This window comes from Misgurnus anguillicaudatus, chromosome 18 (assembly GCF_027580225.2).
Source record: "Misgurnus anguillicaudatus chromosome 18, ASM2758022v2, whole genome shotgun sequence".
Taxonomy (NCBI): Eukaryota; Metazoa; Chordata; class Actinopteri; order Cypriniformes; family Cobitidae; genus Misgurnus; species Misgurnus anguillicaudatus.
This window is the reverse complement of record NC_073354.2, coordinates 22,111,436-22,136,670: the sequence shown is the minus strand read 5'-3', so window position 1 is coordinate 22,136,670 and position 25,235 is coordinate 22,111,436.

The following is a 25,235-nucleotide window of genomic DNA, read 5'->3' as shown; positions in this document are numbered from 1 at the left end:
ACTGCAAAAGGATATGGCCTTGTAAGTGAGGTTTATACGCAAACCTCAGACCTTTACAACAGGACCAGGAAACCAGATATAAGCTTATGCTTGACTGACCGGCACTTAAGCGAGCGTCTATAGGGGGTAAAATTGGTAAAATAATAAGTTAGTTCTCATACAGTACATTGCCTTTAGTTGTCGATTTGTCACGGATCCTGGTTCTTAGCTTTTAATTTTCCATCTACAGTGACGTACTGTACTGTATACTAACTAACTGCAGATGATGTTTACCCTTTTTTATATGAAATAAAAATAAAACAATTTTATGGCTTTGTTTTCTTTACCTCTATCAGAGCTCATGTAATGGTTTCAGACATGTTTTGTGAATGAGCATTTTTTAGTCTCTTACTTTGAGGTTCAGTCATTTATATTCAATGGCAATTAAAAGGTTACTAGTCAATAACTGAAATGCTTTATTTTCACAAATGTCACTTTAGTCATTTCATTGGTATTTAACTGCATATCCCTCTAAGTACATGCAATAATCTCCACGTGTAAAAACTTCACTAAATATAACTTCACTATCCTTTCTAAATAAAGGTAAAACTCAAAAATTCTGTAAATATTCTAATATATTCGGTAAACCTCCTTTGACCAAGTAAAAAACTTGTATACAGTGACATATGCGCACCGTCGTATATCCAATTCCTTTTCCGTGCACTTAGAGGACTTTGCTGAAAATTTTGCGTGGCGGTTAATGAATTCTGCCAACAAACCCGTATTTGTAAATGACCTGAGGCTGGGCTTAAGTGTATTTAAAGCGAAAGTATGTATGTATAAAATAAATGCCAAGAGCATTCGGTCAATATTATTATCTAATTTTTGACGGAGGTAGGGCCGTACAGGCAATACAGGCGATAGCCTGTGGCCCCACGACAAGACGAGGACCCTCAAAGCATACATTTTTTTTGTCATTACACAAACTGCATGCGATCAAGAAGCAATACGTGCTACTTGCGCAGGGACCTTATTGATCAACATAGGGATAAAAAAAACGGTACGTGAAAAAAACCCACAGGGATTTACAGGGAATAACAACATAAACTTTCCACACAAAAATTGACAGTAAAATGACAATAAATATAAAACATCAGTAAATAAAGACAGAAAACATTACAAAATAGGAGCAAAGTGGGCTAATTTGCATAATTTTAATGACGCTATTGCGCTTTGCGAGGGGTTTTAAATACGTCTCATTGCGCATGCATGGAAATAAAACGTTTAGGTTTACATGTTTACATTACATCTTTCAATGAAGATAAAAAACAAGACTTATTTGAGATTGCGGTGGTAGGCCTAGGCAAACTATGGCATCCAAACGGTACCTTTCAGGAGTTGAAAAGAGAAGAGAAAAGCAAAGGAAGAAAAGCAATCTCAAAGTAAAGATATGTTCTGCTTTACATTGTTTAATGTGCATGTTAATTTAAAAACATAAGAAAAATGTCCATCACCCTTTATAAATTAACCCACATGAAAAAAATGACTATTTTCTATGTAATTTATAACTATAGTAAACTATGGTAAAATCCTTAGATACTAAAAAAATTACTTTAGTAAGGTTCAAAAACAGTATACAGAATACTTTATTACCCTATAGTAATTATTCTGTATTAATATTTATGATATTTGTATTGAAACATACAGTACTGTAGTTACTGTATGTTGCACTACAGTTGTTGCACTATGATAACATTGCTTAATATGTTGCACTGAATAAAAACTTCTACTCCTAAATATATAAATTGTAATTTTTGTGTTGTTTTAATTTCACTCATTAAATTGCAGTTATGACAATTTTTACACCAGTGGGGCCCATTTTTATGGTCTTGCCTTGGGCCCCATACCCCAGGGGCCAGCCCTGGACGGATCTGCATCTGAGCAGTTCATTACTACTATTGTACTAGTATATGTTGGTGTACATCTGAAAGTTTAGCATATACATTTAAAATGTACAACGTGTCTCTTCTGGAAAAACAGGCATACAACACAACAAGGAAAACCAGCAAATTTGTTGGGTCTTTAACCATGGTGATACATTTTTAAGCTGGATTGTGATGCTTAAGCAAGACGAATATGAAAAAATACACACGAATTGAACCAATGGTTAAGATAAGATATACTGGGATATAATACATCTCATTAAATGTCAGTTCACAAAAGAAAGTCCTAAGATGCAAGGCTTTGCACTGTCAACCCAAAAGCTCCCTGTTAAACCCAAAATATACAATACATTAATCATTTATAGCATAAAACATAAACAGTATAAACTCTCTTCCATCAACAAGAACAAGGGTGGGTTTTGTCTTTCACTTACTGGAGTCAAATGGGTTTCTGTGCTGTGAATATCATTGCAAGCACTGCTTCAGACAGGCAGGTATGGCAGTAATCTATAATGCAAACACATGGCTGCTATTACATAAAGTACACAGCTTGAGCTCTGAGAGGTACTGTAAAGACAGATGCCAGTTTCAAGCATGTGAATTTGCAATTAATGGCACTGAAAGCTGAGTTCAAAGTATGCTCTGCTCTGAAAAATAGGAAGTCGGTAGTAGAGTAAGTTCCTAGTAACTGTGAAGTACTACCATAATTTTTACGACCTTACAAACCCTTCAAAAAGAAACTAGAAAATAATATCTAAATGCAAAAAAAAACTGTTTTTGTCATAAGAATAAATCATTAAGTTACAGGCAAAGAGGAATATCACTCCCCTTACATGATGCACATGTATTCCACATGACTTCTGAGCATTAACTCTCATCGCATAACACGTCTGTTCGGTTTTCTTTGAAAATATCAGTTCTCCCAGGAAATCCTTTAATTTCCATTAAACACAGCCAAGTGTACATTGTAGATTTATGGTCTTTGATGACGTTCTGGGGTTCAGATCTTCAAACAGATGCCATTCTTGCACGAGTAAAAGGCATCATAAAACTGCCAGTCTAGGGGATTGCAGAAGGCCAGAAACTTACATAAGCATAAGCAATGTCATTCTCATCAGCTCAGAGAGTATGTTACATGTGTAAGCTCATACCGCTATTATATCCAATTTACTTGGAACCACTAAAACGCTACTAAACATCAATATGTCAACACACAGAACCCGCTACTTCATTTAAACTAATTATGTGCTTGCTTGACACAGCTTGAACAAAGATAACTTCAGATGTAAATTAATCTTTTTGGCATTTGCTGGAAGTGGGTAAAGAGACAAGTGTATTATTAGTGTTGGCATGTGTGTTTTATATGCAACGTATACACAGAAAGAAGTTTTGTGAGATCACATTGCACCTGTTGCAGAAACCCTTCAACGTCCTCATGTCTTAGATCAGGGATGGGCAACTGGCGGCACGAGGGCTGCACACGGCCCGGGGTAAATTCTGATTAATTTGGTTAAATGGTGTAACCCGCCAATTGTGCCAAAGAATGAGAAATATTAAATATTTTGTCCACCTTGATGGCATGTAAGCGTAAAAAAACATTTTAACATTTCATTTTATTAGTTATTTCTAAATGTACATTTTAATGCGTTCTTGTAATATTTGTCATGCTGAAAACAGCTCTGTTTTCTAAATAATCTTTGACAAATGATGTAAAAATATGTAAAAAAAAATCATATTACACTAAACTAGATGATTATATTTTATTCCACATTTTTTATGAATATTTATATTTTCATTTAAAAAAAGTTTCACCAATTGACACAGACTGGTTACACTACATTGACATTTTTGCAATTATTCCCCAAATATTCTTTTAAAATGAAATAAAACCAGAAATTTTAGACTTGGTCGACAAAAAAGAGAATGTGTGCAAGTAATCTGCACATTTATTTTGATATTTTAACCGTTTTACATTTAATTGAACCATACGAACACCAAATAATCAACGTCACGTCATTGACCCAACTATACATTTCAACAAAATGTCCAGCAGTAACCCCACCAGATAAGGGTGGCTTAATATGAGGCATGTGTTGAGAGACCAACTGTTAAATTATATGCAATTTTTTTTCTACTGTATATGGGTTCAGTCTAGCCTGGTTAAAACCAGACCGTTCTCAGTAGTAACTGAGTTATGGTCTGGCAAAGCTTCATAGACAAATAATTTCCAAAGGGGCGTCACCAATGGACGTCTCTCAAATGCATGTTTGTCCAATTGGATAGACCTAAAACCAATCATAGGGATGAAGGAGATGACGTATCAGGGCTCCAGACTAACTTTTTTCACTAGGAGCACAGTGGCCCCCAACAGAAAATTTTAGGGGCGCAACCAGACAATTTAGGGGCACCCACCATAAATCAACATGTTAACCAAATATTCACATTTCTACTCACTTCCACTGTATTACTAATATACTGTATACTTCAATGATAGATGCAGAACGTACAATGTGCTGTTTTCAAATTCAGTATCACATCACAAAAAAGGTCAAATTTACTGGTTGCACATGTAAAATTGGATGTAAAATTCAGTGGCACACTCTCAAATTTTGGTGGCAAAATGCCACCATTTGGTGGCAGTCTGGAGCCCTGCATATGCAGAGCTATATCAGACTTTTGGGGATCCAGTTGGTAAGACAGCGATAACATCTTTTTTTAGACATGAAGGCTTCGAGTGTTGTTGTTTGCTTTGGTTTTACCGAAAAGGAAAAGTTTAAATTGCTTAAAACAGACGCGATAGCTGATTCGAAGGAGTAATGTTCCACGGCGGCATCACCGTCGCTGCGCTGTCGTCATCGTATAAAGCCCGCCCCAACGTTTATGATTGGTGCTGCGATTTCTCGGCATTAGAAATGGGCTTGAATGGCCTCTTTGCCAGACTATTTGCAGAGCAAATCTAAATTTGCCGGAAGTTGTCTGGGTTTTCCCAGGCTAGGTCCAGTCTGCCCTAAGCTCATAACCACACCTGCATATCTGGATCACTGCCCCACCGCCTAACCTAATCTTCATTGTCATGTCCTGATGGACAAGGTGGAGTCACCACTGATAACACTGTCTGTTATATTATAAAGTATAAAGCTTTATAATTATATATATAAAAATATATAAAGTTAAATTAATTATTATACCAATACAAAGTAGTTAATGTATCAATTGAAATGACAAAGCTTGCTTTTAATTGCATTTGATTTTTCTTCTACAACAGTAGATCCCAAAGATGCATGTGGTGTAGGTGTGGACAAACAGCACACATACTTTCTGTGATTAATACAACTTTTACCATAATTTCACTTAATTGATCTGCCCGCCTTACTTCCCTTTGAATCAACAAACTGTGAGCCGTTGAGAGTCAAAACAACACAAATACGACTTTCTTTCAGGAACTGATTCCACTGGACCATTACCAAGCTCTGAATAACATCTGCATCTATAGCCATAGTCTGTTTTCTTCGAGAGCCAAAACAAGCACACAAAAGGAAATTGCTACCGTTTACATTTCTGTGTAATTTGCAGTTATATAATGCAGAATGACTTTCAGCACGTCCTACAGTACAAAGATATTTGAGAAGCACTTTGAAAGAAACAAAAATATTTAACTAGCCTCTTTAAACATAGGCAAATAGCCCTGCAAGTAATTTGAAGATAGCTTTGAACTAGACTGATTAGTTGGTGAATAGCTTAAAGGGGTCATATTATGAGATTTTTTTTAAGATGTAAAATAAATCTTTGGCGTCCCCAGACTGTGTATGTGAAGTTTTAGCTCAAAATACTCCACAGATAATTTATTATAGCATGTTAAATTTGCCACTTTTTAGGCCTGAGCAAAAGTGTGCCGTTTTTGGGTGTGTCCTTTAAAATGCAAATGAGTTGATGAAATGCAAACACTGATCGCAATGATGGTGGTTTGTTGTAATTGAAAAACTCAATTATGCTGTCAAGTATTTTTTCTTTCTCTCTTTCTCTCTACACTAAATGGCAGTGCTGTGGTTGGATAGTGCAGATAAAGGGGGCGGTATTATTGCAATTCGCCTTGCTACCTACCTCACAAAACAGGCAAAATCTGAACAACCTAATTGTTCACATGCTTGCAGTAAATGGTTGCCCAAGGAAAGTTACTGGGTTGATCTTTTTCACATTTTCTAGGTTGATAGAAGCGCTGGGGACCCAATTATAGCACTTAAACATGGAAAAAGTCGCTATGGCCCCTTTAAACAACTAGCTGATGCAAACATGTACATATAAAGCTACAAAAAATATGTGTATCATTTCTTATTAACAGTATACACACAAGGCATGTTTACAATGAAACACATTATTTGTTAATAACAATGCACTGTATTTTTGCAAAACTTTACACTTTGATTCTCATTGAGACTTTGTATTAAAACGCTTATGCTCTATCTTCTATCTATGACTTAATGAATCATCTTGATCTCAGTAGTCATTGATTAGGAATGGCAGAAGGGAGGGTTAAACATGTTTGAAAGAGAAAGCTGATCCCTAACACGTGAATAAGACAACAGTAACATTTACATCTGGAAATAGCCTGCGGAAAAGTAAAGATGATAAAAGAGAAACAAAGTTAATAAAAAATGACGTTGAATGTTCTAATAAAACGCTGTATGTGCCACGACGGGAAATTGGTTTTATGTTACCGAGTTTCAGTAGAAACATGCAGATGAACTCAAAAGATGAGAACTTTCTGTTCGTGCAAAAAAGTGAAAGCAAAGTGCGAAATTTGGTAACCATATTCAGGCGTTTCGAGCATTTGAAAACAATTAGCAGCACTAAACGGTAGCAGGACAAGCAGGAGGCGTGAGGAAAACACATTAGTCTCTATCCACATTTGTCACTATTTTGATTTTGATCAGATCACACCGGGAGTGTTGAAAAGCACACATTCCAGTTCTCCAGTGGTGAACCGAGAAGCCGCTCTCTCCGATTAGTCCAAAGCCTTCTGTTATTAACTTTATCTGTGGTGAGGCTGCCACTGAAATATTTAGCCTCACAATGCCCTTAAGGGACAATTGTAAGATAGCATCTGGACCTAATTAACCCTGCGCTGAAAGCGGCAACATAAATGTTCTGGCTCGGCTTAGGTATGTTTGAAAAGCACTAATACAACAGATCAAAATTTTGTCAATCAATATACTGAAAAGGAACAGCTAGTAAAAAACATCCTCTTTTCCAAAAAGACTTTTTATGACATCTGTTATGCAGTATTCTGGAACAGACTCAAACCAATAACAAAGCAGACGGTAGTAGTTTACGTTTGTGGACATTAATCCTTTATTTGTCCAGCGCACATCCAGATGCTTAAGAAAACTAATGTTTTGCACTGAACTGTTTATTATACAGAAACAAAAATCTTTTCATTCTTGCTGAAGGCCAAAGAAAAAATGTCTACTCTTTTCCAAAAACAATCCATCTGTCTTCTGGGCTCCTTGCACTAAACCATGACCTTCATGATGTAATCGTAATCATCTTTAGTGGTTTTGCAACTGTTTACTGTCCTTTCCAAACAAATTTATTTTTTTTAGAAGTGGAGTTTTTTTGTCAAAAAAGCTAAAAGGGGTTTGTAATGAAAATCATTTGAATTTGTTAAATACCAATGAAATTACTAAAGTGACATTTGTGAAAAGAAGGCATTTCAGTTACTGAACTTTTCATTGCCATTAAAGGATTAGTCCATTTTCATTAAAAAATCCAGATAATTAACTCACCACCATGTCATCCAAAATGTTGATGTCTTTCTTTGTTCAGTCGAGAAGAAATTATGTTTTTTGAGGAAAACATTCCAGGATTTTTCTAATTTTAATGGACTTTAATGGACCCCAACACTTTACAGTTTAAATGGAGTTTAATATTGCAGTTTCAAAGAACTCTAAATGATCACAAACGAGGCATAAAGGTCTTATCTAACAAAACGATTGTCATTTTTGGAAATTAAAATAAAAAATATGCACTTTTAAACCACAACTTCTTGTCTTCCTTTGGCTGTGTGACGAGCCAGCGCGACCTTCTCCTAATCCTCTTTAGGGATGACGTATGCGAAACTACGCCCCAGTGTTTACAAGTGTGGAGAAAGAGGACCGTTTCGACGTTGTTGTATGTCGAATGATACAAATTAATGTCTTTGTGTCAGTTTATTTTTTAAAATGGTCCGCAAATGTGCTTTCATATGTAACACTTGACCTTTCGTCGTCATTACGCAATTACGTGAGGTCACACAGCCAGAGGAAGACGAGATGGTTTAAAAGTGCATATTTTTTATTTTTCTTGCGAAAAATGACAATCGTTTTGCTAGATAAGACCCTTATGCCTTGTTTGAGATCGTTTTAAGTCCTTTGAAACTGCGATTTTAAACTGCATTAAAACTGTTACGTGTTGGGGTCCATTAAAGTCCATTAAAATGAGACAAATCCTGGAATGTTTTCCTCAAAAAACATAATATCTTCTCGACTGAACAAAGACAGACATCAACATTTTGAATGACGTGGTGGTGAGTAAATTATCTGGATTTTTTTTAAATAAAATGGACTAATCCTTTAAAGTAAATTCCTGAAGCTAAACTTGCCTGGTAAAAAAGCTAATTTAAAATACAACATCTATGCACTTAGAGGCTTAGCATCTGAGCTCTTAATACATTAACCATTATTTCAGTATATTTTGTTGTACGACCCCTGACCTCATGATCAGGACTTCATAACGATCTCTTGATCTTCACTGAATAGCTGGGGTGTGGTAAGAGTGCTGGCAATATCTGGCCAACATCATGTTAAAAAAAATCCTGTCACAAAGTCTGCAGTGTTCAGGTTTGAACACATCTACACAAGCTGCTGAAGATTTTACCTGTCACCCCCTACACACCTGAAAACAAACACAAAACTGTGCACCCCACGCAAAGGTGTGGTGCTGACTGTAGTACAGTACAGCCAGTGATGTCCTTAAAGGATTATGCTACTTTCATTAAAATAAAATTGAATCATTTATCACCCACATGTCATCCAAGATGTTGATGCCTTTCTTTGTTCAGTCGAGAAGAAATTAAGCTTTTTGAGGAACTTTAGTGGACCTCAATAGTTTACAGATTTAATGCCGTTTAAAATTGCAGTTTCAATGCAGCTTCAAAGGGCTCTGAACGATCCCAAACAAGGCATAAGAAAAAATTGACATACTTTTTTTACAAAATATGTACAGTACTTGATCAAATGTTTTAGGCCACCATCACCAGCTTCATTGTTTTAGCAAAGTTTTAATGTCCATCCATATTTATTTTTCACTTTTTATTAAGATACAAACAGAAAATAAAGGAAATATGTAGAGAAAAATAAAAACAAAACAATTTTTAGGACTAAATGTCTGTTTCAGGCATCAGTCAGTATTTAGTGTGACCTCTCTTGGCATGAAACACAGCTTGAGCTTTTTTGAGGAGCCTGAAGTCCTAGGATTAGAATTAGAAATTAGGATTTAATTTCATTTAGGTTTAAGAGATCCTGCAGTTGCCTGCTATTGCTCAAGTGGAAGGGGAGTTTACCCTAAATACTCACACTTCAACTTATACTTTTATACAGTTTTTAATACCACATACACATTTCCTGTATTTTCTGGTTGTATTCTAATAAAGACCCTACTGAAAAATCCAACAAAGACCAGCATAAGATGGTAGCTGCATTAAGCTGGTTTAAAGTGGCAGTAGCTGGTCTCAGCTGGTCCTCCCAGCCTGGCAAAGCTGGTCAAGCTAGTCTTTCAGCCTGACCAGCTTAAAAAGTGACCAAAACATATCCAGACCAGCTTGCTACAGCAGCATTACCAGCCTAATCCAAGCTGGAAAACCAGCTAAAACCAGCTCTCCAGCTTATGCTGGTCTTAGCTAGATTTTCAGTAGGGAAGACTGAGAAAAATGTAAATATAATCACTATACAATTGCAAAAACAGCAAATCTAATGGTAGCATGGTAGACTTTTGCACAGTACTGTACTTTTAAAACACAACTTCTCGTCTTGCACTAGCCTTGTGATGTGCCAGTGCGAACTGACGTATTACGTAATCACGTTGAAAGGTCAAACATGACATATGCGAAACTACCGCTCCAATGTTTACAAGTGTGGAGAAAGATGACCGTTCCAACATTGTTGTATGTGGAATGATACTAACTAATGTTTTTGAGTCAGTTTATTGTTTGGTCCACAAGTGTGCGTTTCACGTATGTAATGTTTGACCTTTCGACGTGCCCGCTCTAAAAACAAACGGTGCTAAATAGCACTAAGGTTCTTGGCTCGTAATAGTGAAACCATTTTCTACCAGTGAAGAACCATATAGTGCTATGTAGAGCCATATGTGGTGCTACAGTGGTGCTATATGACCCCCGTATGGTTCTTTATAGACCCTTTTACAGCTCACATGATCAAATAGCCTGCGTGCGCATTTAGGCAACAGAAGTGGTGTTATTCCTTATTGTTTCTAACATGTTAGCAACTCAGAAAGCTTATTAAATTGGTTTCCCATCATCAAAATGTCTGTTTGTTGCGTTTGGTTGCACTAATATGATATACTAATATATGTGTATACGTATCTGGCAACTTTATATTTGGTCATCTGCTATCGTCTTCTATCCACTCCACTATAGTACACGGATCTGTAGCTGTGTAGAAAATGTTGATTAAGTCAACTTTTAAAAGTAACTTTCTCTGTCTGTGTTGCTTCACTGCTGATTCTTACCATACTTCCATTGCCTAAATGCGTGCGGATACGCTGCCACGTCGTTATTGTTTACAAACAGTAAAAGGGTCTATAGGTGCTTCATAGGTGCATAGTTCCTCTATGATTACGAGCCAAGAACCACTTTTAGTGTTATTTTGCACCATTTGTTTTTAGAGTGTGATTATATAATACGTAAGGTCGCACTGCCGTGACACACGGCTAGTGCAAGAAGAAGAGTTGTGGTTTAAAATAAATATTTTCTATTTTTTTCAGCGAAATCCTGGAATGTTTTCCTTAAAAAAAACGTAAAGATCCTGGTTTTCTGGTGTTTTTGAAACTTTGATTGTGTTTATGGTGTGCAATGTAACGTGTTCATGTTTAGTGTGTAAAAAACACAAAAATATATTTTAAAAATGTATAGCGCTCTTTTCAATGTCCTAAAAACTGGCTGATGTCTTCCTTGTTGTATAAAGTCCATCCTTTAGAAATATGTAAAGAGTTCTGTGTAGTTTGTTTAGTGTGTTGTGATTTGACAGCAGCATAGCTTAGATGGCGACTGGCAAATTCCTGTGGGCGGAGGTTAATGAAAAACTCAGAATATAGACGTCATATATTTGGGAAGTCCAAACCGGACGTTCTCTGTAGTCTTTGAAAAGCGAATTCTGTTAAGAAAATATATTGCTTGACATTGAACTTTGAGCTTTATAATTTTACAGGTGTTATTTATGCTCTAACAGCAACCTTACTCAGCAACTAAAGTTTGAAAAAATGGAATCACGAAAAACGGTCGCTTAAATTTTTTCTCGACTGAACAAAGAAAGACATACACATCTTGGATGACATGAGGGTGAGTAAATTATCTGGATTTTTTAAGAAAGTGGAGTATTCCTTTAAAGGCGGAGTGCACAATGTTTGAAAGCCAATGTTGATATTTGAAATCACCTAAACAAACACGCCCCTACCCCAATAGAATCTGGACCTTCTTTTAAAAGACCCGCCCCACACATACGCAACCCGGCAAGGATGTCGGTTAGTAGACACGCTCCTTACTGCTGATTGGCTATAAGTGTGTTTTGGTAGTCGGCCCGTCTCCTTTTCCAAAGCGTTTTTCAAACATTGTGCACTCCGCCTTTAGTGGGATTCATTTTAAGAAAGTTTGAACCTCATGAACCAAAAAATGAAACACATTAAAACAAGCTATTATGTGTTTTTGCTAAAGGTCCATTCAGTAATTAGTTTTGGTAGTTGACATCTAACGATATGGATGCAGCATCATGCATAGCAAAGCCTTTTGGTTATGGATGCCTTTGTAAAAAGTGCTAATCAACAAATTAAATTATGTAACACACACCAAGTGTTACATAACAGTGACTAGTATTTTAGCTAGTCATTTGATCCAACATGGCAGCCTCCAGGAGATGACCCACCTTTAAACCTCACTTTAATTTAATTATCTGGTCAAACCTAGTCTAGTCTGGTCAAACCCAAACAGTCTGCGTGCTCAGAAACTTTCCAAGACTCCTTAACTGTGTGTATGCAAGTGTGACTATGGGTGTTTGGAGATGTCTAATGCCCTTTTGAGCACACAATGTCTGGAATGTCAGGCACACGGGAAATTCCTTAAATTAAAACGGAGTTTGCTGTCAGTTTCACAGTCAACATTAATAACAGGAAGTGGACTACAGCTTGTTTCTTGACATTATGGACCCCATGTGGCACAGGCTAAATAGACGTTTTTTACAGTTGAGCGCCAATACACACAACACAATAATAAACAACAGTATTTTGGCCTTAAATGTTACTTTTTAATCCTTCATCTTCACATGACTGAGCAAACTATTCTTGACTGTAATCTAAAACGTTTGTACCCAAAGCATGCAAGCTATCAATTTTTTCAGTATGTGTGTTGCCTGGGACCAAACTTATGATTTTTACGCTGTTAACACAATGCTTAACCAACTGAGCTACAAGGACAGGATTGTTGTGATTAAAATGAACACGACAGTGCAACCCATTGTACAATCTGATAAAACCGCTGAGTCTAAACTGGTTTAAGGTTTCATAATAGACATTTGAAAGGGAGAAATAGAAGCGAGTCAACGAAAAGAAACTTAATTAAAATCTCATTCCTCACATTACTGACATTAATACAAAAAATAGTCTCAGTAACTGTGGTATCTGAAGCACGTCTGGTTTATATCTCCTTACTATGTAACTTAGCACCTGTATTTCAATAATGTTAAGGTTTACCAGTCGTGGCAGCTTACTGGCTGTCATCATGGTTAGAATATGCCAATGATCTGCACATATTCGCATCATTAATGGATAGTTGAAAGGATGACTTTTGAATTCCCTGGCAGGAATAGCTCAGTTTTTTAAAGATTTAATGTGATATGGAGTCAAGAAAATGAAAGTTTTTGGTGTGGGGAAGAACTCAATTCACCCTACAGTATGCTGGGTTGTTTTAACCCATTGTTGGGTCAAATATAAAAACTTTCTGGGTAAATTTAACTCAGAGGCTGGGCTTGTCCTTTTTTGACCCAACTGTGTTTTTTTTTTAGAGTGAATGTAAAAACATTTTGATTAAAATGGTGATGCTAAAACTTTATAATAGTGACATAGGCAAAAAATATTTGTGCATGTTCATGCATTTTCTAAGAAAAACCGTTTGAAGAAACCAAAATATAAGATATCATTGATTTTATTTCACATGTACAGTATGGAATAATATCTATATTGTGCTTTTTTGCTTTTATTTTATTTGACTTTATTATTTTTTAAAAGAGGAAAGTGTACAAAGTGGCTGAAGTGTACAAAGTAGAGATCCACCGATATAAAATTTTGCACCGATAACTGATTTTTCAAACTGATATCTGCAGATACCGATGTCAATATCAATAGTTTGGTGCTTATATTATATTAACTTGCTTTAACTTATTCTAAAGTTTAAATTTTCTGAATGTTAATCATTCATATAATGAATATTAATATTGAACATAAACTAGTGATGTTTCTTTAAATTTTCTATACAGAGAGCTTAAATTCATTGCACATTCCTGTTCTCTTTTGATTGACAGGATAGATCAGCCATGATGACTATCAGCTGTTTTTAAACTATTGGCCGATAATGCCAAAATGGCTTTTATTGACTGATACCGATTATTGGCCAATATATCAGTCCATATCAAAGCAATCTATGTAAAAGCACAGAGAGTAAGTTGTGTTAATCTAATTGAGATACCACAAAGAAAACATAATTGTCCTTTTATGGGCACAAGTCTTTTAACAGGAAGTGAAGAAAACCGATTGCGTTTGTTCTCTTCATTGCTAATCTTGCCAAGTAATGCGCCAAGCATCAACTTCTGACCAAACTCCAATACTCTGATGTATTAAATTTAAACTCTAAAGCAGCTCAGCATAATCTTATCATCAAACGTTGTGACTGGCAGATGACCCAATAGCATAATGAAGGTTCCACATTCAGACTTACTTAACCGAATGAGAAAAACAAAGGACCGTCTGGTATACCTCCAAGCATTTTTCACTGAAATGATCATAGAAAAAAAGGGCTCCCTTCCAGAAGTGTTATGTAACATCTGTGCTGATACAGTGCCGGGTCTTGTGTGCAGCAGGATTTAGTTTATTTTAACAAGCTCCTGTCTAGGGTCTTGATTGGCACGACACAATAACAGTTATTATAAATGATGTGGGTGGCCTGCAGGAGTGAATCAACTCTGGGATTTAAATCTTTCTGAGATGTTTATTTCAGATTTGAGATATTCAGATTGTATGTTTTCTAGCTTTGAATATTAATGCATGCAGATGATGGCTATTATATAGTAAGTAGCAGAAAGTGGTTTGAATTCACTACTGTTTATTTCATTAACTCACCTGAATAAACAGTAGAGTCTGAAATGTTGGATTAGCCTTCTTATATTAAAGGATTAGTTCACCTGAAAATAAACAAATCTCTTAAAGGGGACCTTTCACAAGACTTTTTAAAGATGTAAAAAATGATGTTCCCAGAGTACATATGTACAGTTTTAGCTCAAAATACCATTTAGATTATTTATTATATATAGCATGCTAAAATTGCAGATGTGAGCAAATATGTGTCGTTTTTGAGTGTGCCCTTTTAAATGCAAACGAGCTGATCTCTGCACTAATTGAAAGTGCCGTGGTTGGATAGTGCAGAATAAGGGGCTGTATTATCCCCTTCTGACATCATAAGGGGAGCCAAATTTTAATGACCTATTTTTTACATGCCTAAAGAATGGTTTACCAAAACTAAGTTACTGGGTTGATCTTTTTCATATTTTCTAGGTTGATAGAAGTACTGGGGATCCAAATATAGCATTTAAACATGGAAAAAGTTTTTTTTAATTTACTCCTTCTCATGCCATCAGAAATGTAAATGACTTTCTTTCAGTTCCAGACAGAAAAATACTTTACATAAATTAATAAATTAAAATGCCAGACGGTCAAACAGGTCAAACATTACATTTGTGGGAGAGCTGGATTAATATTTTAAGTTTATTTAGCAAAACTAAAATGTAAATAATAAATTAAAATGTGGCGGTATGTCGATAATGGCCCTGTCCCAAATGGCGCACTTCATGTGGACTTTCGGTCTTGTGGACTGAAATTGCGCGTGCTCGCTTAGTTTACAAGTCCGTAGGGTGTCCCATCTGTCATTTTTACGCTTTAAAGTTTGCTCATCAGCGCCCCCTTTGCCCCCTCGATGTGGTCTCTGGCGAAGCCAGCACTGCAGCAGGCTTTGCGCACTTTTCCAACCCAAAAGTCCTTGCGAAAGAGCAATCAGACGAATCAGACGACGGATCGGAGGAGTTCACACTGACGGGCAACTTCCCTTCCTATTTCCGGCGTGACGCTCGAATCTGTCCCAAAACACGACTCCGGTGCACCCATGTGGACTCGCATCAAAGGGTCCCTAAAGTCTGCACTCTATGATGTCATCAAAGTGTGGACTCTGAGGAGGACCACAAGTCCGGAGTGTGCCATTTGGGACAGGGCCCATGTCAAATCCCACTGGTTCCTGTTTGTCATATGTGTTTCATCATGTGACACATAAGAACTGATGAGATGGAGTTATTTATGTGCCGCCATATTTTGATTTACTTGATTTAATGGATCTATGTGTTGTTTTTTGCTTGTTATATAAATAAACTATGTTTAAAGAACTTTGTTGTTATTTATTCTTAGCGGAGTTTACCGGAAGTTACGTGCGGACCACGACAGCCGCTTGTTTATATTGTTACTGCTGAAACCGTCTATAAAGCTCAACGTATTAAACGTTTTCTCTCACAAACATATTGTTTCTCTTCAGAAGACATATATTTACCCACTGGAGTCATTTAGATTAATTTGATGATGGGTGCATGCACTTTTTGAGTTTCGCTATTTGGTTAATAATAAGATAACATGACAGGATTTTAATATAAAATTATTCATATGCCTTTAACTGAAGAAAGCAAGTCATCTACATCTGTGATGGCATGAGTAAATCATGAGATAAGTTTTATTTTCTGGTGAACTAATCCTTTTAGATCCTTAGAGATCAGGGCATCCTCCAGAAATAATTCGTCCTCACACTTCTGAAAATTGAACACAAGGAATGCTGTATTTTCAATACTGTAAATTTCAACATGCACAAAACCACTTTTTATTCATCTTAATCTCTTTTATATCCCGGAACAAGTAAAGCAGCTCAGTCGGAACAGTGAGCAGGGCTGCCATAATCCCCCTCGATATTTCAAACAAAGGCTAACCTCCGCAGCCTCAAAGACGTACTGTATCACAGAGAGGAATGGAGGGGAAAGGGTCACAGGATCTTACCAGCGTCAAAACAAGCTTTTGAAGTGTTGAGAGCAGCTTATAGTATCAGACCATCTACATACAGAGAGCTGTTTATGTGTTTCACAGTAGGAGAGAAGGCACTCTACTGTACTGCTTATGATGGGTCACCTGTACTTTCCCAGGGCTGACTGTCAGGAGCTGCGGTTTAATACCTACAGTATTCATTACTTAACTCACATCGGCTTGGGTTACACCCACCCACACATCCCAAATGATTAACTTCTATTGCTGCCACAGTCTTCTTGTTCTTTGTCTGAGATTTTTTAGGGAAATTTAAACCTACTTGAATTATTTGTCAGGTTAAATTAAAGAGCATTATGCAAATTTCACTTTTACATGGTGTTTGGACATAAATGTGTGTTGGCAATGTGTGAACACAGCAACCCTACAATGAAAAAAATCCTCCATCTACTTTAATTTAAATCCCCATTAAATCAAAGCAGTCTCATTAGGCATGCAGATTTGATTCTCTTGTTAATGTGATAACAAACTGATAAAGCCCCACCCATAGCCACTGACTGACTGGTTAATTTTACCCAAAAGCTTTTCTAAATGTGTTTGTAAATTTGCTAATGCGGCTATAGATACTATTATCCAGGGCCGGCGTCAAGGGGGGGCATTCGCGAGCCGTGCCCCCCCAAACAGGCTGTTGTGCCCCCCTACACAGTTTTTGATTAATTTAATATATATATCAAGAATAATTAAAATAAATTAAACATTGAATGTTTCATGACTTTTAATGTAATAAAATGAGGAAAATATAGTTGATATAGGTTTTCTTTAATAAAAATAGACCAGTGCGTCATTAGGCTTTAGCATATTTGTGACTTGATACTAGCAACGTGTTTTTTGCGACATTTTATGGATTGTGTAAAATATGGATATTAGAACCACACCGCCTGCTTCATCTGACTTCATGCAACACCGACTGGCTCAAATTTAGAGATTAGAGGTTGAGGTGGAATTTTCAAATCTACAGGACACTGTTTTAAGGAAGTTTAATGTTCGTACACGCCGTAAGTTAATTTAATTTACGTAAGCTTAAATGTGAAGTGTGGCTATAGACCGTTAACATCATTGCAACGTGATTATGGTAAAGCGGCTTTCATAACGGCTTTTTTTCTTTTATTTCAATGGCTTGCGCCGCGCGAGGGCGGTTTGTTGTTGCGTCGAGCAAAGCGCGAGCGCAGCGACAGTCTGTAACGAGTCTGTAATGAGCTGACAGTCTGTAACAGTTGTATAAGTGTGTGCTTGCACTGTATTTGTTGTTTTAATGCCTTGTTTTTGCAAGTTATTGTTGCTAATTGCGTGCCCCCCCCCCCCGTTGGAAGCTGCGTGCCCCCTGTCAGTTGTGGTCTGGCGCCGGCTCTGCTATTATCTCAGACTGTATTCACAGGACTCAGATTTTTAATCGAAAGCACCACTGTCTGATGGTAAGGGATTTGCATTTAAAGGTACACACATGAAATAAACACATGAATAAATAGGTACATTTTGGACATGCTATAACAAATTATCAGTGGGATATTTTGAGCTGAAACTTCTCAGACACATTGTTGGCACACGTGAGACTTATATTACATCTTGTAAAAATGGGCATCGCAATGTGCATCACTTCTCTTGCGTATCATGTCACATACGAGTTTCAGCATGAAGTTGATAAACAAAGCCCACTTCTGACATACAGCCTGTAAGTACCCTGTTTTCATATTAAAAGTGCACCTATTTCATTGCTAAAAAACAACGTTATTTTGTGTATTTAGTAAATACAATATGTTTGGGTGGTTTATGTCAGGATTTTGGGAGTACAGAACCCAGGCGCAGACAACAGATGAACGAAAAGGGGTTTATTTAATAAAACAGAAACAAAACCCACGAGGGGGTAAACAAGGCAATGAACAGACAGACTCACACAAGGTAACACTAAACTAGACAACAGACTTGAAATAACTACCTAGACAGGATATAACTAGACTTGACTTGGTTTAACAAACTCACATGGAACAAACACACCATATGAACAGACGATCGAGCACAGGATAGCAAACACAAGGGCATTAAATAAGGGAGCAAATCAAGAGGGGAACAGGTGAGATGAATCCAACAATAATGAAGTGATTAACAAGGAGACGAGGGGGCGGGGTCAGGAGAAGAGACAGAAAGCACATGGCAATGAAAAAACAAAGCCAGTGCTCTCACACAAAACATTGGGCTGCCATGATCCTGTCACTATGACTTAAAACTGTGACTTGAAGACAGGACCATGACAGTTTATGGTGCAAAAAAACACATTATTTTTCACATACCGTACATTTTTGTAGCTCCAGATTTTACTCTTTTCCTGATACGCACAGATTTTGTACAAAACTCATCAATTTGAAAAGTGCTGTGTCTCTAATTGGCCAGCTAATCTGACATCAGCCAGAAATGTGACGCTCCTTACCATGTTTGAAAGATTCGCACACAATGCAATGCTAACAGGAGTTTACTTACAGGCTGTGAGTCCGAAGCAGGAGGAATTATTATAATGTCGGTCTTGCATACATCCCCGATCCCAGGAAGTAAACTATTGCCTACAATCTGTGTGTTTGTTGTAGTCCAAGAAAACAGATTTACGTTGGAGATGATAATTTGCGTCATCATTTACTTTGAGGTATGTACCTTTTGCATATCGATAACATGTACTAATACACACTGAAACACCAAAGGAAATGTAAAATCTTGAAAAGACCATAGGTGCCCTTTAAACTAAATCATGATTCAAATGCAAGTTTTAAATAGTGCAGATGTTGGCCATCAAAAGCCTAAAAAAGAATAAATAACAATATGGTGCACCCTTGTAAACAAAGTAGACGGAGAAAGCTGTGGTTTTGAAAATACCCATGTTTGTGTGGACAGGTCCTAAATATAGGTTTAAAGTACTTTTAGCATTACCGTAATAAAATAAAATACTACCGGAGGTTTCTCACGTTTTCCCTATGTGTGGCAATGACTTTCACTTTTGAAAGCTAAAAGCAAAACAGTTCTGGGTATTAACCAAATCCAGAACTCTACTTCAAAAAGAGATAGTTAAGAAAAACAAAACAAGATAATTCCATATATCATATATATGGTCTGGGACATTTTATGACATTTTTAGATCTTTACAGGGACAATGAATAAGCGCTGAGCTCTTTAAAACAGCATGTGATCTTCCACATGGCTCTGAGAGGAGCGTTGGTTTGTGGAACCCCGCTGGCTGCAGGCCACATCTATTCTCCAGAAGTCAAAGGTCAAGAATGAAGAATTCACTTTTCAGTTACGGTTAATGCACAAGGATTTCTGTGCATACCTTTGCCAAATTTATGCTACTGTAAAAAATCTAAAGCCAGGTAAAGGTCAGTACACTGTACAGTATGAAAATTCTCTCATAATAAAAAGATCCTTTATATAGAGATCCTTCAATTGTCCTCGAGAGGAAATAGGTACAGTAGTAAGTGCGTAAATTACACATCACAGACATGACATATAACACAATCACTTTCAATTTATCTGTGTTATGAAAAAAAAACATAAAACCAAAACAAAAACGCATGAGATAATGTATGACTTCCTTTCTTTAGATAAACACAAATAAAAAGTTGATATTAAAGACACACTATGCAGTTATTTTACCTTAATATAACAGCTTCAAAGTTATTTCGGTGGTAAACAAAGTCATAGTATGGCGAATCATCCTCCTGTTGAAGCTCGGGGAGGATGCCGCTAGCAAAACCAGCAATGCAAGCTTGAGAGAACCGCCCCTGACAAATCTCGCGAGAATCACGACTTGCTTTACGGCAACGACATCACACACATTAGGCTTGTTCGACTTTGTGTGGCGCTGCAAGAACCGACCGCCGGATGACGTCAAAGTACCGCGAGAATGATCCGAGACGGCCCTTTGACGTCATCCGGCTGTCGGTTCTTGCAGTGCCGCATGAAGTCGATCAAGCCTATAACAACAACTGCACGCGCGAATTTGAGACGTGAGGCTAAACGATTTAAAAGTTAAGAAAGCGCGTTCGGAAGACAGTAGGAATAGAAAAAGAAAATTTGACCGCGTTAGGAACCGGACAAGAGTCCCACTCGGTCAGGTTTTTACTCGTTGGCGTGAGGTAAACGACAGCACTGGATGGGATGCTGATCTGGCGATCTTGTTGATGGACTAGTAAGTAAATCTCTTATTTGTAAACTTGTTTGCGGTCTATGTTGTATGTTATTGCGCTTGCTTGTAGTATGTCATGCAATTATCATGACAACAGTTGTCAATATCGCACATAATTATCAGGACATAAATAAGCCTAGAGGTTGAAAATAGTGTAAACATGCACAATTTGCAAACTATTATGATAAATAGCAATAATCATGTATAGTGACATTATAACGAACAATGTTATGAGATAATGCAACGTACACAATTAACTTTGTCATTGCATTTTGTAATGTTTACATTACAATAAAAGAACACAAATGAAATGATACAGTAGACATAGACTATAGACTGTTTACTTGTGATTTAGCTGCAATCATGTAAAAACGTTATAAGCCAGCAAACGCGGTACTTTATTATTATATGCACTCTACACTTGGAATAAACTTCTTATTATCCTATTAACATCATCTGTAGTTAAGTAGACTATGCAGTAGCCTAATACTTGTATGAAATTGTGAAACATTACCTGGTCATTATCTTCGGTACTAGAGTGGGAAATTACGACAGTTGCAAGTATTCTCCAGCAACTCTAGGGGTCGCTGTTTGACAAAAACGCTGAAAATGCATAGAGCGGCTTTAAAAAGCACCTATTGTCTGATAAACGTTTTTACATTTCCTTTGGTGTGTAAGTGTGTACTAGTACATTTTAACAATATGCAAAAGGTACAACCCCAAAGTAAATGATGATGCGAGTTATCGTCTCCAACGTAAATCTCTTTTCTTGGACTACAACAAACACACGGATTGTAGGCAACAGTTTACTTCTTGGGATTGGTGATGTAGACAAGATCGACATTATCATAATTCCTCCTGCTTGGACCCACAGTCTGTAAGTAAACTCCTTTTAGCATTGTATTGCACCGAATCTTTCAAACATGGTAAGGAGCGTCACATTTCACAGACAGAGTTTCATCCTGTGCATGAGGCCAAGGCCAAACCCAACCCTAGGGCACCAACACACCCATACTCCCGAATCGTATTTCCTTTCATCGTGAGTGAATGATAGCAGAACATTCCTAACTGCTAGACTAGAAGGTGAGAGCACAAACAGTAAAAACACCAGGTCACATGTTCCAGCGCTTTCCTGTCTACCATCTCTATTTTCCTTCTGACTCGGTCCTGGACAAGGAAGCCAGTGAAGAAGCTCTTGCACCGCTCTTGGACTTAACAAAAAGCAGCTGGACTTCACACACTGCCTGCCTGAAGAGCGGCGTTACGAAGAATCTCACAGCTTTTCTGTCAACACGGCTCTGTTTTTCTCAACCCTCTTGCTGCTTCATTAATGGAGCTTCGACTGAACAGTTGAAAAAGTTGATCTCTGTATAAATGGTGTATAGATTTTAGATGTCTGTTAAAGGAAACAGACCTCAGAGAGGAAGTTCATAATAACTTCCAATCAACCACCTATCCTCTCTCTCCCATCCGATTAGTGTTTTAAGCACGGCATTCCATTCTTGGCACTCACTGACCTTCATGTGTCAGACGAAAGTCATGGAAAAATATATTATCAGACTCCAATTTCTACGGCCTTCCTGTTATTTGGAACATTCCATGAACAAACTTTGACAGTATCGGCACTGCTAATGACGCTACGGCATTTGTTTTCCATCACTTTGAAGTTAATGATATTGAAAAATGCTGACTATTGATACAAGCATTGTTGCTTTGCAGACACACAATGTACAGAGGATAATGGTAAACACGTAAAAATGAAGAAAATCATAATTGTTTACCAAACTAATAAAGCATAATCCTGCAATTTTGTACTGTTAGAACGAGTCCAAAGGGAATTTTCTCCTTAAGAGTATTAAGATGCTTTCTATAAAAATCATATGCTACTGTACATGACTAAAAAGGGTAAAAATTCACCTTAGTGATGTTTGCTGCTTATTAATAAAATATTATGCTTTAAAAAATGCTGTTTGGAAAGCATGTGAGGATGATAAGATTATCAACCGTATCCAACAATATAGTAAGTAGATTAGAAACACATTCAAGATTTACCCTCAAAAGCAAAATGCTGCTACTGATCACATCTGCTTTCTGTGGGCTGCTTACAGGTGCCAAAGAATGCATTGATACAATATGTTCAACCCAATCTCAAGGCAAGTCGTGGTATAGTCACGAAATAGTTGATTTATTTATTCGTGTTCATAGAAACAATTTTCCGCTGTTTCATGTCATTGAATATGAATGTCTTTTTTTGTGTCAGACATTTCTGTAAATAGTTTTTTATGTCCCTAGCACGACTTTCTTTTTTGTGTCATTTTATGTAATGTTTTTTTCTTTTCTATTTTTTTACCATTGTCACTTTTACCATTGTAACTTTCTGTTACATTTTAGACATCCTAACCTCAACCCCAAGTGAAAATCAATGATAAATAGAAAATAAAAAGGAAAAAACAATACATCTTAAAAACGTAAAATTGTGTCCAAGAACACAAATAAATCAAAATCTAATAAATCTAATATTTTGTGACTATACCACGAAATGCCTTAAGGTACATAGGGTTGATATGTTAAATTGTTCTCTGATACCTACATAGAAGGCATGTGACTTTATTAAGTGCAAAAATGATCCAGAGACGGTTTTACATGTCCATTTACATCCCTAGGATTTGTCCCCAAAATGAAATGGTCTATTATTACCTTATTTGAAAGGGTCATAAATAATAATGTTGAGCTTTGCTCTGATTTGCTGTTTCTTGGAGCAGCTCATCATTTAAGTAGCTATGTGTGTTTGAAAACAGACCTTATATGTTTGAGCCTGTATCGGACGAAGATACAGATTTGAGGAATAATAAATTATTCCGAGAATGGAAATTGACATTTTGAAAATATGCTCATTGTCCAGCTCCCCTACAGTTAAACATTTGAATTTTACTGTTTTGGAATCCATTCAGCTGATCTCCGGGTCTGGCGGTACCACTTTTAGCAAAGTTTAGGATAATCCCTTGAATCTGATTAGACTATTAGGATCGCGCTCAAAAATAACCAAAGAGTTTTGATATTTTTTCCTATTTAAATCTTGACTCTTCTGTAGTTATACTGTGTACTAAGACAGACAGAAAATTAAAAGTTGTGATTTTCTAGGCAGATATGGGAACTATATTCTCATTCTGGCGTAATAATCAAGGACTTTGCTGCCATAACATGGCTGCAGGAGGCGCATGGTTATTACGCAGTGCCCGAAAATAGTCCACTACTATTGAAAGTTACCAATGGGACTATTTTCGGGCAGTGCGTAATATTGTGTCAAGCCATGCTAAAAGTGGTACCGCCAGACCCGGAGATCAACTGAATGGATTCCAAATCAGTAAAAACCAAATGTTTAACACTAGAGGAGCTGGAAAATGAGCATATTTTCAAAAAAGTCACTAATATGGTAAGATGAATAAAAAATTGCTTAGTTTAAATCAAACTATTTCAGTCAAAATGCAGTACAGCCTGTGGTTCTCCATCCCATTCATAGTGGAGTCAGACTTGAAGATCTATCACCAAAGGCACGTACAGTAACATATTACTTTCTTTTGAGATGCTAAATCATGTATTTTGTGAAGATAAGCTCTTGCTCCTAAGTTTTCAGTCTCCCATTTGGTCTTAAGGGGCTTTAATCAGAAACTGTTTATGCTGAACCACAGAGATCCTTGCTCATTCATGATCTCAGTAATGACTTTCACAATCACATAAATGAGAGAAAAGAGAGAGACAGACATGAACATGTACGCACAAAAACCTTAAGGGTTTCACTTAAACTGCATCACTTCAAACTAATGGAAAACAAAGTTTTAAGAAAACAGTGCAGACAGCTGTAATCTGACCTGTAATCTGTCTGGCCATGTGCCCCTGGTTTAAGTTACTCAAGGGCAATAATCTTAACCTACAGCAATCACTTATTTTTCCATTTGTGTCCACTATTTCAACTATTTGTCTTATGCAATTGAGTCATAATTTTGCTACAATTGCTTTGTTCTGTAGTTAACAAAATACTTTAAACCAATGGGACCCTGCCTTTGAAAACTCAGCTAAAGGCATTTTTTGCGATTTACTGTTTTCTACATAAAATCATACAAAATTTAAAGAACACATACTGTATAACTTTAATATTGATTTTAATAATTACTTTTTAATTTAATAATTGCATTTTTGAAATCAAAGTTTGATGCTTGTTTTTATCATAATTAGATTATAAGACACAAATGAACTAAACCAAATTAACCAAAATAAACTACAAGTCATGCCAAACATATTCCAAGTAAAACCATCATTATTGTTATGTGATTGTTGATGCCAAATAAATGTTAGTTATTTAGGTCTATTTTTTTAATCAACCAATAAACTCACAGACCATTTATGAAGTGCAAACAAAATACTTTTAAAACATGCCTTACGAAAGATATAGACATCTGCAGTTACTCACAGATGTGAGAAGTGACAAG